Source organism: Octopus bimaculoides, chromosome 7 (genome assembly GCF_046866305.1).
Source record: "Octopus bimaculoides isolate indiv1 chromosome 7, ASM4686630v1, whole genome shotgun sequence".
Classification (NCBI taxonomy): domain Eukaryota; kingdom Metazoa; phylum Mollusca; class Cephalopoda; order Octopoda; family Octopodidae; genus Octopus; species Octopus bimaculoides.
The window spans coordinates 83,138,311-83,151,928 of NC_142934.1; the positions used below are offsets into that span (position 1 = coordinate 83,138,311).

Consider the following 13,618-nt stretch of genomic DNA (forward strand, 5'->3'; position numbering starts at 1 on the left):
TTAGAGAATTAACATTGCTTGTATATATATATATATATATATATACATACATACATACATTAAACAATATATGTCTGGAGAGTCATGCTATTACCTATTATAGAGGATAATTGAAACATAAATACAATTTTTAGAAGCATATGTTTATACACACAAATTAAGGTATGTACAAGTGTATAAACGGAAATGAAGAACATTTTGTATTTTTACTATTTCCATTTCATATTTTATTTCTGAATTATTTGAATGTGTTGGTAAAATAGGAAACACCCTTAGTCAATATTATCTCTGAAATACATATACTTATGAAATGTAATATATATTTAATATATTACTATCAGTATATTATAGTGATTTGAAAGTCCTTGTTACATTATTATAGTGATTTGAAGTCTTGGTGTCATATCACTTCTCTTGGACAATATATGATGCTACCATTAGTTTGCTTAGACAATAAATATGACTTACTTCTTGTTATGCCAGCCTGAATATGGCCATACAGTTGGCATTGGAAAATCAGTAACATTTAGTTCTTGCATTTCATGTGTACTTCTAAATTTTAGGTTTAAAAGTCATATTTTAGGTTTGAAAAGTGCATATTATATACAAAGAATATGATAATTGTGTATTCAGTGTTCTTAGCTGATTTAATTTGCTTCTTGAACTTGGAATCCTTGCAATAAAATTCAAACCTAAGTTCCATTTGTTGCTATAATTTTCAGAGAAATCCTTTGATTTCCCCAAATTTCTATGAACTTTGAAAGAAAACAACATAGCACTCTGGAATAATTATCATTAAAGTTTTAAATTAATTACTTTCATTTCATAGTGAGCATGCTATTAATAGCATAGATTTAAGGTTGATTTCCTTGAAATCTGTTTCACACTATCAATAAGTTTGACTTAATTATTGTTTTGAAATATTCACATAATCACAATTTTTTTTATAGTATTCTAAATAAACAGGAAATGGGAACAAACCACACCAGATCGTATGTTTTTATTTTTAGATACAAGCTTTTTTGGTAAGATTTTTTATCCGTTGCTTTAAGTGCAGATGACTGCCTTATTTTAGTTATAGAGAAAAGTGCAATAATACAGTCCACTTTACTGGGATCTATAAATCTTAGACTTTTGAAGGAATCACTGAGAGAAAAAAAATTGGCAAATATTGGTTGGCAGGATTTTTTAAATGTTGTCAAGAAAGGGAAAGGCAAATAGTAGATGGATATCAATTGCTGAATTCTGTAGAATGTCAGTGATAGAAGGTAATGTAAGAAACACTTAAGATATGAATGACCTAATGACTATTTCTTGTGCAATAAAATCTGTCATTGGGTTGCCTGTTGATTGCAGCAGGTTGTTAAATGTAGAAAAGTCACATCTTACGATTTTGTACACCTCACTTCGTTTAATGAACTTAGATCATTGTTGCTGACTTTTGTCCGTCTAAGGAATAGATGGAAATTTCTTCACTTCACTCTCTGTTCCTTCCAATCCCATCTCTCCCTCTCATTCCCTCCCTCACATTCCTTTTCTCTTCATCCCTACCCCTTCATTATGCTGGCACATTGTATATAACAACCGTGCAGGTCTATTTGAAAGTGGCAGTCCTTATTGTATCCACCAAAGATGCTGACAGTATTTAACATTATCAAGTAATGCTTTGTTGAAACGTTGAGAACGGGGTTAGATGGTTGAAACACTATAAGAGTAATCAAAGCAGGAGAGGGTATGCAGATTATTAATTTTAAAAAAAGAGGTAATTGTTGCAGCAATAGAAAAGACAGAGAGAAGACACAGCATGAATAGGAGTTAGAATTTGAAGCTTATTTTTTTATTGAATCAGTTAAGTAGCCTTTTTTGGATCTTGTTTGTGTTTGTAGCAGTATCACCATTTGAGAGATATAAGCAGAAGGGAAGTTGGTGCCGTTTAAGTCGCACCAGAGTTCATAGATTTTAGCAGAGAGAAAAGAAAATTGTGTAGCAGATTTATTGTCATTGTGATCTAGTTTCATTGATTCATTTCATTTAATGTAGTTTTGCTGTATCACAAGAAAGAAGAAACCACAAGCTCCTCTTCTATGTACAACATGATGTCCACAGGCAGTTATTTTCCATCTGTATCCCCTTATAAACAGTGGCATTATGTAAGGATAAATGTAGCCAGAAGCAGTGCATAAAAAATCCATTATATACTCAAAACTAAAGGTCTGATCCTTTACAACAGAAGTAATTCCACTAAAACGCATCTAAGGCTTAGGTTGTTATATAACATACGATGGTGAATTAGGTCTGGCACATCTAAAAGGTTAAGAGTCATAGTATCTAGACACCACAAGGGGGTCTCACTTGCTAGATTCAGAAACTGTTTCTTGCAGGTGATATGTGATTCAAAGTGACCCTTTGGTCATTTTGAAGATAACTCCAAGGTGAGTTATCTTGCTGCAACTTCAGGAGTCACTTCTCCTAAGCTATGGCTTTTACATGCAATGATGGATGATCATAAGTTTAGAGGGTTACCAGGACAGTAAGTATTCAAATAGAAAGTTAGAGAAAACAAAAATCTTTGATTAATAAATTACTGGTGGATTAACAGTCTTTTGTTTCAATGCTACAGAGTATATTGATAGATTTTAGCCAACACTCTATGTAAAAGATAGATATAATCATCTTGTCATATGCAGTGTCTTGAGCTGTTGACACTTTTAGCTACCTAGATTTTAAAGGTTAGTCATTTAAGAAGTGAATGCAACTGACAAAGACAATAGTCTTTGAGAAAATTAAAGTGAAACAAAGTCAGAATAGAATTATTAGTAAGACAGACCATGGTTGTATGGTGGTGATGGCAGTTCAGTTGTAGCAGTATATATATCGGAACTACTTTATTGCCAAAGAATAATAAGCAAGAAAAATAAAGGTAAATATAAATTAATTCAAGTACTATTAGTTTCATTACTACACTCATCAACATATTCAATCACTAACTCACAAATGTGTGGCTTCCCCCTCTTAGCTCTTCTGTCTTCACTACATCAGCCTCAGCTCTTGTAAACTAATTAACTACTTACCTTCTCTACCAATAACCATCCTAACTATCCGCCTCTCTTCTCCCCATCACCCTTACTATACTTCATCTTTCAGACTTCACATGCGACGACACTCCCTAGTCATTACTCCTCAGAATTATATAAGCCTTTGGAATACCTGCCCCGTTTATGTTTTCCTTGCAGCCATCAACCTATGGATGCTCAGACTGAGTATCAACTACATCTATTCCAACAAGTCTTGGGGGGGGGGGGCTGCAAAGGTCATGAGCGCTGTGCCACCTCTCTTGAATAACTTAGCAAAAATGTGGTGGTGGTGGCAGCAGCGGCGGTTGATGTTGATGATGATGAGGAGGAGGAGGAGGAGGAGGAGGAGGAAGAGGAGGAGGAGGAGGGGGAATTATTAACTAGAATTCACATTTATCCTTATTTTCATGTGTAAAGTGTTTCCAATTTATTATTTTGAAATTTAAATGTGAACTTCATTTCACTTGAAATTTTCTCAGTCTTAGTAAAAATAGAAAATGGCTGAGGGAAAGAGAGTGGAAGCGGGAGAAAGGAGAGGAAAATAAATACCAGAGAGAGAGAGAGAGAGAGAGAGGTTAGGTAGTAAGTCAATTATTCCTAAGAGTATTTATATATTATCTGGCTACATGTAAAAGTAAACTAACTTTACTAAATTCTGATTATAAACATCTGCAACTTAAAACTTAAAGTGCTCACATATATTTACACCACACACATGTTCATACACATAAGTGGATATATATATATATATATATATATATATATATATATATATATATATACATATATACATATATATATATATATATATATATATATATATATATATATATATATATATATGTATATATGACTTTACTGTGCATGAAGCAAATGTTTGCTGAAAGGCATTCATCTCATTTAACATGTCATAGATTACCATAGCAGAACTCTTGTAACACAGTATTCAAATAAAAATATTTCTAATTTTAATTCCCATTAGTTATACAGTTTAGCACTAATCTTGATTTTGTATTTGCTCAGTAATCATTCATTTACAGATTGTTTTGACTATTTTATATTTTGTTTTTTTTTCCATTGTTTGCTTGTTTGTTTGTTTTGTATTCATTAGAAATTTTACCAACTTACACACCACGAATTGTATTTCTTGTGTTAGAAACTCTAGAAAGCTGTTTCTTTAGAAGAACAACATATTTTACATTTGACCCTAAAAGTCAATGAAAAATCATTGATTAAAGACTTATGAGAAAATCAAGAACAACATTTTCCGCAGAATGTTCTATATTGTATCAAAAGGCAGCGAGCCGGTGGAATTGTTAGCATGCCAGACAACTTGCTTAGCAGCAGTTTGTCCGTCTTTTCATTCAGAGTTCAAATTCTGCCAAGAGTGGCTTTACCTTTCATCCTTTTTGGGTCAATGAAATAGTACCAGTTGAGCCCTTAGGTTGATGTAATCAACTTACCCCTCTGCTGAAATTGCTGGTCTTGGTTGACTTTTCCTTTCATCCTTTTGGGGATGAAAGTGACTAGCATCCTCTCCCAAAATTTCAAGCTTTGTACCTATAGAAGAAAGGATTTATGATAAATTTGAAGTCAGTTGTTCCTAGCATGAAAGTATATTTTGATACATAAAAACGTTATGTGTGACAGATAACCATGTAATAATAATCTTCAACATGTGGTTCTGTTGCTTCACACCTTTTATTAATTGAGAATGCTTTCTGTTAGACAGAAAAGAATTCTATGGATTTTCATAATTCAATATCATATTTAAATTTCAGTGACATACAAAACGAAATCTTTAGAGTAAATATTCTTTCTGCAGTGAATTTTCTTTTGAGTATTGAATATTCATTTCACAAATAACCTACTTATGTAATTCTAAATCAGTATAAATTAAATTACTTTCATTTTGCTTAAAAAAAACTGTTGCATTTATTACATATGACAACTATTTTTAGTTCACATTGAAAATTTTTCATAACTCATTAAGTAATTTCACTTGGAAAGATTTGAAATGATAAATATTTTCGAGATGCAATTACACACACACACACACACACACACACGTGCATACAGCTCAGTTATACTTGCAAAAATTATTAGCTACTTCTCAGCAATAATTATCAAGTAATCACTATAATTATAATAATTTCAAACTTGACCAATTTCATCTAAAATGAAAAGTTTTGAGAAACCAGCTAAATATTGTAACTTGTGATATTCTCCGGTTGTTGGTGTTTTTATTTCAGTTATGTTCACTGTTGTACATACCTCTCTGCTAATGACAGATGTAACTAGCTAGAACTATGTAACCATGCCAGAAAAAGGAATCAAATATTTAATAAAATTATATACATCTGTATGTATGAGCTTATATATACATCAGTTGTTATGTATATGTGTGCATTATTTATGTTTAAAATATTTTGAACCATCTGATCTTATATTTTATTATACCACTACAACAGTTCAACAGCTTTCTGAAAATGTATGTTTTGAGTTTTATACACTTATTTTCATGGATTAGCTTCGAATCAAATGTTTATTTTCCTGATTTAAATGTATATTGGTTGTTGGTTCTACTTAACACTATTTGACATCAAATTCTGCTCAAGCACCAAATGTCAAAGGTGATGCAAGCAGCAATAGCTGTTATTAATCCTCATGTGTCATGTTATGCCTGTTGCCCATTTATTGACGACCGAATTTGTCCTTTGACATCTATCATGTACAATACGATGTTAGACACTACCTGTCAGAGTTGATTGCTAAGCCAATATACATTCAAATCAAGAAGAGCAAGATAAACCCATGAATTTAGTTGTTGATGTACAATCAAAACTATTGTCCCATGAAAAGTTCCATTGCACTCTGAGAGTGAGAAATATATCATAAGTATTACATTGCAGTCAACAGCTCAAGCTGTTTGGGCCTTCTATCATAGTTTATGGTTAAGAGTGAGCATAGCTGAAAACACTTTGTATTGAAATAGTTGATCATCCCATGATTTCTCAACTATGTGCAAGCTAAGTATTGCATGGACTCTTATTTAATCTAACATTTGGAGATATGATACTGAACAGAACAGGAACCAGCATTGTTGTGACATTTGTGATCGATGTATAAATATTTTATTGTTACACAGGTATCTGAAAGAATCCATTCCTTTTCAAAAGTGACATTATCTCTCTTTCAATTGGTAAACCAGCTTCAAGAAATTCATAGTATTATTACCTAATGGGTTTTACTAAGATCTAAAAATTACTAATACAATTTGTTTTTCTGTAATTACAAAACCATGTTTGGTGCAACACACAATTTTTCCTAACAGCATTAATTCTTCTTCAATATGAGTGAGTATTCTTCATGAGTTAGAAATATGTTTCAAGCTGGTCACTTTCCATTGAAGCAGCCTGAGCTATGGCTAAAGTCACAAATTAGGATGAATATTAAACATGGCTGAGGAGACCTTATATTCCTATGATTGCAAGGCTTTCTGCAATCTATGTAAATTTTAAAAAAAAGGGATTTGTACTTTAATCAGCTCTGAGGAAAAAATGGAACACTGACATTTTTTTAGAGTGCATCTACTTTACCCCCTGTGGCAGTTGATGATAATATTGCAACAACAGGAACTATGGGTAACATTTCCTGCTCCACATGGCTAACTAAGCAAGTGGCAAACATAGTGCCAATACTGCCTGATCTTTTTAAACATTTTGACAAACATATACTTCTTGGACCTTGTCTTCATCTTCTTAAGAGTTTTACTAACCATATTGAAATTAACCTCGGTGATAGTACCATTGTTATTGTCCCACTACCTTAGCCATTTCTTAAACTTAACAACTTCTTATGGTGACCTTTTTGTCTCATACTTCTTTTATTATAGCTGAAGGTAAGTTAGCAAGCTGGCAGCATTGTAAATGTGCTGGGCAAAAAATGCTTAGAGCATTTGTTCTGGTACTTTGTGTTCTGAGTTCAAATACCACAGAAGTCATCTTTGCTTTTCATCTTTCAGATTGATAAACTAAAGTACTGGGATTAATGGAACTGACTTATACCCCACCCCTTAACATATAAAGTATGACGGGTCATGATCGTGGCCCTTAGGCACAGGTCAACATGGCCCAGATTGATGGATTTAATTTATAGGCATTTGTTGGGATCTAATGTCATTCAAACGCTCCAATGCCCCAAGAATGCAAGAGGACTAATAAATAGTTCAACTCATGACTTTTCAGATGATGTAAAACTTGCCACCATTATATACTAAGAAGATATTTTAACTATTTTTTTGTTTTTTATATGTGCATGGTAGTTTCATTTTCATAAAAAGTGCTCAGCAGTTCATGCTATGTAAGTGCAAATCCCAGTGCTTTATGGGTTAACATTGCTGGCCTATTGATGTAACAAAATCAGAAAGAATTATAACAGAAGTCACTTTAAGCCATGCTATTTCTCACACACTTTTGATAGACACTTCGATTCTTTTGCTCTGTCTTGCAATTCAGAATACTTCTTGTTTCTCAGCCTTTTGGTAGAACGTGAGTAAGCATTTTTTTCTTTGTTTCTTTCTTGATTGGATATTTTGTTCTTTGTCTACCTTCTGAATGCCCCCTCCATGCCACCACCACCATTGCAATACTCCTCTCTTTTTTATATCTATCATTTATCTTTTAAAGGTTTAACCATCATACACATTGACTGCCTAGCTGAGACCTTGAATTGGTCAGCCACTTACAATAGTTTGTCCCTTAGGAATCTTCACCTGTTCTCTATGTCCTTGTTTTTTTTTTATTACTATCTTCTCTTCTCCATTAAAATAAATGTCATGTAGCATTATTTAAAAGTTTTGTCAGAAAGTGAGAACTGACTTTCTCCACCTTCTTCTTCTGCAAGTCTTTCATGTCAAAGTTATCTTACTCTTCAACCTGGTTCATAACCATTAATTTATGTCAATAGATATATTCCTAATCAAAGAAAGATTTGGTTTTCACATTATTTGCTTGTCTTGCTTTCTGTTATTTACAAAATCAATTTCAGTCTCATACCCATCATCATCATCGTCGTTATCACCACCACCACCACCACCACCATTATCATCATCATCATCTAATATTTGCTTTCCATGCTGACATGGGTTGGACAGTTTCACAGGATCTGACAAGTCAGATAACTGCATCAGGCATCAGTGTCTACTTGGACATAGTTTATATTATGTGTCTACTTGGCATAGTTTGTATCATATTCTATTTTACTTGTTTCAGTCATCAGACTGTGACCATGCTGGGGCAGTGCATTGAAGAATTTTAGTCAAATGAATCAACCCCATCATTTATTAAAGCCTGGTACTTACTCTATTGGCCTCTTTTGCCAAACTGCTAAGTTTGGAGATGTAAACACACCACTGTTCGTTTACAAACAGTCTTGGGGGACAAACACAGACACAAAGACACACACTCATAAATATGTGTGTGTATGTATATATATATATATATATATATACATACACACACATATTTATATATATATATATATATATATATATATATATATATATATATATATATATATATATAATATAATATAATATAATATAATATATATTGTATATGCAAAGACTTGACAGAAGTAAATTGACACACTTATAATCCTTTAAATTGAGTTTACTGGAAACTTTTTGAATACGCAAATAAAACTCCTGTTCTGTTATGCCAGCTACAGTCTAATGATGCTGACTGGTGAACCAGTTTTGGGGGATTGCATCAAGCTGTACCGATATAATGTAGGATAAATATAATAATAATAACAATAATCCTTGGCACAGATTGACATTGGACTCTGCTGTGCATCTGCACTAAGTTTACATCTCTGCTTGGAAGGAACGTGTGTAGTGTGTGATCATCACATTGACCATGACAGAGAAAGTTGTCATGGTAATATCTGCTCAGAGGACTATGCAAAGTTGCAGAAAGTGTATGGAGAGGAGTGTGTGAGCCATACACAAGTGTACAAGTGTTTCAGATGTTTCCAAGATGGCTGAAAACATGTTGATAGTTACAAACGTTCTGGGAGACCCACAACCAGCAGAACTGAGAAAAACATTGCAGATGGAAATCGTCGAATCACCATCCATATCATCATCATCATCGTTTAACATCCGCCTTCCATGCTAGCATGGGTTGGACGATTTGACTGAGGACTGGTGAAACCGGATGGCAACACCAGGCTCCAATCTGATTTGGCAGAGTTTCTACAGCTGGATGCCCTTCCTAATGCCATATATATATATATATATATACACTCTCTGAGTGGTTGGCGTTAGGAAGGGCATCCAGCTGTAGAAACTCTGCCAAATCAGACTGGAGCCTGGTGTTGCCATCCGGTTTCACCAGTCCTCAGTCAAATCGTCCAACCCATGCTAGCATGGAAAGCGGACGTTAAACGATGATGATGATGATGATGATGATATATATATATATATATATATAATTACTATATACACATCTACACATGACAGGCTTCCACACAGTTTCCATCTACCTAATTCACTCGCAAGGCATTGGTTGGACTGAGGTTATAGTAAGAGCCACTCCCCCAAGGTGCAATGGTGTGTGACTGAACCCAAAACTAGTATGGCTGCAAAGTGAGCTTCTTAACCACAGCCATGTCCGTTCCTATCTATATCTTCCATCTATCAGTTGTTTCAGTCTTTAGACAGTGGCCATGCTGGGGCACCACCTTGAAGAGTTGCACTCACTTTTTGTTAAACCTAGCACTTATTCTATCAGTCTCTTTTGTCTCGATACATGTATAAAACGGCTGATATATATGCTCACACACACACACACACACACATGCACACACACAGATAGGTGTATGCTGGTTCATATATGAGTAACATTTTGTGAATATTTGAACTATAAATTTAAGTAATTAAATGGACTGGGAAATACATAATTTTAATAAATTTACATGAATACTTTTCTTTTGTAAGGTCATGCTTTTATTTTGAACTTACAGCTTCAGTACCATGTCAGGAATGTTAACAGTTGATTAAATTGATCCTTGTATTTGGTTGGTTTTCATAAATGACCCCTGAAAAATAAAAAGCAACTTTGTCCCTGGTGAGATTTGAACTAGTAAGCTAAATACCTCAAGGGATTTCATTTGATATTCTACCAATTCTGATCAATTGCCCTCTACTGATTTTTATAATATTAACTAATCAAAGTTTAGAATGACGTGAATATTGAGGAAGCTAGAAGAATTCTTGAAGGAGTTTTGAATATTTTAGGAGTGCGTTTTCTAACTAGATAATGAAAACAAAGTAAAAAAATAAAAGCCAACAACTCAGCTTCATAGAATTCAGATATTCTTCATTAAGTAATTTTATTGAATAACATTATTCTTGTAAGAATCATGTTCCATTTTCATTTATTTTCAAATGTTCATTACTTCCTAAAAATATCTAGACTTGCTGCTGCCTTCATTGAGATGAGTGAAAAACTGAAATAAGTATTTGCTGAATTAAAAAGAAAAATCACAAGCCTGTTGACAAATACATCTCATGTAAACACTGATTACATTTACCAATTTATATCTATTTTTAACGAAATGAGTGAAGAAGCCAATGGCAAAGTATTTTTAGGCAAATAATAGGATTGAATAATAAATATATTAACGTAAAGACTTCCTAGAAGTGATACTTGTTTTCCCCTTAAATAAGTAATTATCAAAGGTTCAAAAATATCACCTTTTAGCAAAAATACTTTCTGTAAGAGTTTATTTCATATAAATATAGACAATTTTAGTTTTAGCAATGTAAAAAGGATTTCTCTTTAATAAGGATGTTTTACTTTTTTCTTTATAATTTCTTCAATTAGATCTTATGTGTCATAAATGCTTGACACCACACACCAAGACCTGCTACTTACGCATGAGATTCTGTATGTTTGCTAATTTGACATCATGTTTACCGTTTCATCTCCTCATTTACTGGTTTTAGCTTGGTTTTACATTATAATGATCTCTGTTTGTAAAACTGCTAAGTTACAAAACATAAAGGGCTTACATGAACATTTAATTTTAGAGCAGCATGAATATGCATGAACACACACACACACACACACACACACACAAATGCACCACCAACATGCAAACGCACACACACACACATACACATGCAAATGCACCACCAACACATGTGCAAGCACATCATTCCCCCTAATTTCCTCACACACTCACAATAGGCTTCTACAGTTTTCATCTACCTAGGCAACCTAAGGTTAAAATAGAAAACACTTACCAGAGGTGATATGAAACAAGATCAAAGCTAGAACCACACAGATGCAATGCTTCTCAATCACACAGCTATATTGGTTATTGTATGTTCTGTTCTTTGTTCTTTAGCTGCAGGTTAATCTTTATCAAAGAAAACAATGATTAAAAGCAATAACTTTTCCAGTCATGCCCACCCCTAAACTAGATAGTCATAGTTATAATTCAATTAGGATCATTAAATATCATATTATTACATGTGTCCATTTTGTTTAAGACAGTTGTGTTTGCTTTGGACAATATTTGGCTGCTGTTTTTAGCATGTCATACAAACATGTAGAACTTCTTTCAGTTTGATTCTGCTCATGTTTCATTCATAAGAGACTGTATGAAAAACACAGTGTAGCATTATTTCTATTATCCTCCTTTCAAAAATGATATTGTTTATGCTTTATGTTTTCAATTATATAAACTAGAAGTTTCTCCAAAATCAAATGACTGGAGGCATTTTTAATACCACCTTCTTGATTGTGAAATAACTTCTTTCTTTAATTTCATTTTTGTATTTGGTTTGTAAGATTCTTGATATGAACCAGTGTGTTGAAACAGATTTTGTTATATCTCAGGAAAGTCAATATGCAAACACATGCACTGGTTCTATCTCACTTCCTATTATCGTTTCTTTTATGTACAACAGATTAGATTGTTGGAAAAAGTTCTGAACATGGGGCTACAACAAGTAACCTCAGATGCCAAGAACCTTCCTAAGTATCCTACTATTATCAATATTATCTCTGCCTTTGCTAAGGTGGAGGTGTTGTTTTCAGTCGTGTTTGTTTGTTTGTCCTTGGACAAGATATCTCAAGCAAGAACTGCTGGATAGATTTGGATGAAACTTTCAGGGATGTTTAGCTTCGTGACTGGCATGGACTAATTAGATTTTAGGATTGATCTGGTACCAGACAATGATTCTGGATTATTTTTCCAGTCTTTTTACTTAAATTTTGAGAGTAGTCGGGTTCATTTTTAGTATTCTAATTTGTGAGAGCATTCGAGTTTATTTCAGATATTCTCATTTTAAAAATCATCACTAGCTGATCGTTGAGAGGATTGGTGTTGGCTTGGTGGAGGTTTGTACTCTCTGAGTGCTCTTGTTGTTGTTATTATTGTTATTATTATTATTCCTGGCTTTGGATAAAAGAAAATACAAGAGGATCATTTAATTATGATTTTATTTAGCATATTCTCTTCTCAGATTCACAAACTTACTGCAGGGGTCCTTCAGTTTTCCCAAGCCCCATAAAATAACTTGGAAGGATGGGCCTCCAACCAGACCTTTCATGATACCCTTAAAGCCAGGAACTTTTCAGCACCCCCTTGTATATCCAGTTTCATTAGATTGTTGTTCTGTTAAGTCTTTACTGACTCGGTAAGGTATTTCTGTCTGAGGTTATTAAATTTTGCTATTGTAACTTTTTGCGTGTATGTGTATGTATGCATGTGTCTGTGTGTATTATGAGTATTTCTTTCTGCATCTCTAAATTGTCATTCAATTTCCAAGGTAAATTGGCTGGTAGGTGTAAATTTTTATTGTTATGGTTGGCATTGCTGTATCTCTATTGCTATCTCTACTGCTGATACATCATTACACCTGAGTTATAGTTTTCAAAAATGAATTTATTTTGGTGTCTGAAAAGTGATGTCTTCTTATTTTTACTGTTGGACCAACATATTTATTGTGTAATTATTTTACATCTCTCAGTGATTCACAGGAATATATTCAAAAGTTTTACAGAATGGACAGTGTTGTCTATTATTATTGGACAGTTTCTTCGACATTTTCTTCCTTAGATCCCAAATGTACATTATAAGAGACAATGCATTCTATCTATAAATAATACACAACAACTCTTAAACATCTCACTTGTGGTTCTGATATAATTCTAACATTTTTTCCTTCTTAAAGTAAATTTCTTCCATTTAAGATAATTTACATTTAACAAGCTTACTTTTAATATCATGAAGGTGCATTTATTTTTCAGTATGGCCTGAAGGTATTTGGTTAATTTTAGCTTGGGTAGCATCCTTTTTATTTCTTGTGCGGCTGTAGCTAACTTTTGTGTTGTTTCTATTAAATAGCTCAGTGTGTCTACAGGTATTTGGGAAGTGTCTCATGATTACTGTTATAAAATTTTTGTGCTACATTGATCACTACATTTGAGTATGATGTTGTAATGGACTAGATGATGCTTTCTTTC

General features: G+C 33.3%; 1 protein-coding gene across 1 annotated transcript in view; it reads left to right on the top strand.

The window, feature by feature from the left end:
- LOC106872053 (meiotic recombination protein SPO11) overlaps positions 1-13,618 on the top strand; it is a 660,224-nt gene that overhangs the window by 490,772 nt on the left and 155,834 nt on the right. The gene's annotated exons all lie outside the window — the stretch shown is intronic.